This window comes from Ixodes scapularis, unplaced genomic scaffold (genome assembly GCF_016920785.2).
Source record: "Ixodes scapularis isolate PalLabHiFi unplaced genomic scaffold, ASM1692078v2 ptg001953l_1___fragment_1__unscaffolded, whole genome shotgun sequence".
Taxonomy (NCBI): Eukaryota; Metazoa; Arthropoda; class Arachnida; order Ixodida; family Ixodidae; genus Ixodes; species Ixodes scapularis.
The window spans coordinates 457501-460000 of record NW_024610218.1 but is presented as its reverse complement, the minus strand read 5'-3'; the positions used below and the strand labels follow the sequence as shown (position 1 = coordinate 460000).

Sequence of the window (2500 nt, the reverse complement as noted above, 5' to 3'; positions counted from 1 at the left end):
GATGGCGCTCTAGTGTCGAGCCTATCCCCGGCCGCTGCCGGCAGATGCACGCAAACAAGGGGGTGCTAAGCTGCAGCGAGTAGGAGGGCCGCTGCGGTGAGCGTTGAAGGTGTCGGGCGTAAGCCCGCCTGGAGCCGCCGCTGGTGCAGATCTTGGTGGTAGTAGCAAATACTCAAGTGAGAACCTTGAGGACTGAAGTGGAGAAGGGTTCCATGTGAACAGCAGTTGAACATGGGTCAGTCGGTCCTAAGGGAAAGGAGAAGTTCTTTCCGAAGCGGGAGCACTTTTTTGCAGTGGAGAGAGCCCCGCAGTGACCGAAAGGGAATCGGGTTAATAATCCCGAACCCGGACACGGAGATTGGTCCTTCGGGGCCCAGTGCGGTAACGCAAACCAGCTCGGAGACGCCGATGCGAGCCCCGGGAAGAGTTTTCTTTTCTCTGTAAGGAGATCGAGTCCCTGGAATGGGTTCGCCCCGAGATAGGGATGGTGGCTCCGTAGAGCAGTGCGGTTCTTGCGCTGTCCGGTGCGCTCGCGTCGGCCCTTGAAAATCCGAGTGAGGGAGTGTGATTTTCGTGCCGGACCGTACCCACATCCGCAGCAGGTCTCCAAGGTGAACAGCCTCTAGTCGATGGACCAATGTAGGTAAGGGAAGTCGGCAAAACGGATCCGTAACCTTGGGATAAGGATTGGCTCTGAGGACTGAGCCGGTCGGGCTGGGGACCTGAAGCAGGAACGGCACTGCACCGGGACTGGGCGGGGCTCGCCGTTGACGCGGCGCGGCCAAGCCCGGACCAGCGTCGGGACCTTCCTGTGGAAAGCCTCAGCTGCGCGGCGTCCGAGGGCTTCGTGCCCAAAGTGCTATGCTTCGGCCGGCAAAAAACAGTCAACTCAGAACTGGCACGGACCGGGGGAATCCGACTGTCTAATTAAAACAAAGCATTGCGATGGCCGCTGGTCGGTGTTGACGCAATGTGATTTCTGCCCAGTGCTCTGAATGTCAACGTGAAGAGATTCATCAAAGCGCGGGTAAACGGCGGGAGTAACTATGACTCTCTTGACTATGACTATGACTCTCTTGACTTGACTATGACTCTCGCGATACCTACTCGCTAAGCGAGAGGTAGAACTCCGACGCGCGGGGTCCAGGTTCTTGAATGTGGACCTGCGCAACTCGTTCCCAGCACGAACGCTGGAGTCGATAAAAGGACAAAAAAAGAAGGATGAGTACAAACAGCTGGTGCAGCGCCTGACTCAGGAGACAGTACCAGCTGGGGGCGTGACAGACGTTGAGGAAAAAGAGGAAGACCCCCGACCGACCGGAAGTGCCCAAGGCACCGAGGGGGAGTCGGCAATCCTTGAACACCTAAGGAAACTCATCCAGAAGCCATGCCCTCGGAAATTCCAGTCTGACATACTGTGGGACATTGCCAAACAGGCCTGTGAAGGGGTGGTTGTGTCGGCCAAACTCGACGACTATCTCCGGCACGTCTTCGTGTGTGACAAGGGTCCAAGTCATGGTCGCGCTGGGGACCGTCAGGCAAAGGGGCCGACGAGTCGCCGGAAAAGAAAGAGACGGGAATACGCCAGGATGCAGGAGTTCTTCCGGAAACGGCAGGGCGACTGCGCCCGGGGTGTCTTGGATGGCACTCCGGAAGTCCTGGTCGAGGACCCAGCCCATTTGCTTGCACAGTGGGAGGAAGTCATGTGTCCACCTGGGCACGAGATGGCTACTCCTACTACTGCAGTAATGCAGGAGGAGGGAACCTCGGAAGCAAAGGTAAATCTCTTCTATCCGGTGACATCGCGGGAGGTGACGAGTAATCTGCCACCCGTGAAGTCGGCCCCTGGGCCTGACGGGTTCACCGCGCGACTGTTGAGGACGGTTCCCAACACCACACTCGAGGTCATCATGAACCTAATGGCTCTGGTGAAACGCGTGCCGACGTCGCTGAGAGGGGCGCGCACGACCTTCATTCCAAAGAAGTCCCCAGCCAAGTGCTACTCGGACTTCCGCCCCATAACGGTCTCCAGCGTGCTGCTGAGACTGTATCACAGGATCCTGGCGAAGCGACTGATCAACGAACTGGATTTCGACTACAGGCAGCGAGCTTTCACCCCTGTAGACGGATGCGCAGAAAACGTCTTCCTGTTGGCCTCCGTTCTGGAGGACGCCAAGCAAAAGCTCCGGCCGCTGCACATGGCAAGCCTGGACCTGTCCAAGGCTTTCGACAGGGTGACGACAGAAGCGGTCCTCAGGGGTGCTCGCCGAGCCGGACTCGATCAGGGGTTCCTCGACTATCTACAGGATCTGTACGAGGACTCCTGGACCAAACTGACACTAGAGGGTTCATCCAGAGTGGTACACCCCACAGTCGGCGTGAGGCAGGGAGATCCGCTCTCCCCACTTCTCTTCAACCTCGTGGCGGACGAATTCCTCCAAACACTGGACCCTGGTATTGGGTACAGCTCCGACCAGCTGCAACTGGATGGGATGGCTTT

General features: G+C 58.0%; 1 pseudogene; it reads left to right on the top strand.

Annotated features, from left to right (window-relative positions):
• The window catches only part of LOC115330616, a 7659-nt pseudogene that overhangs the window by 1650 nt on the left and 3509 nt on the right, over positions 1-2500 (top strand).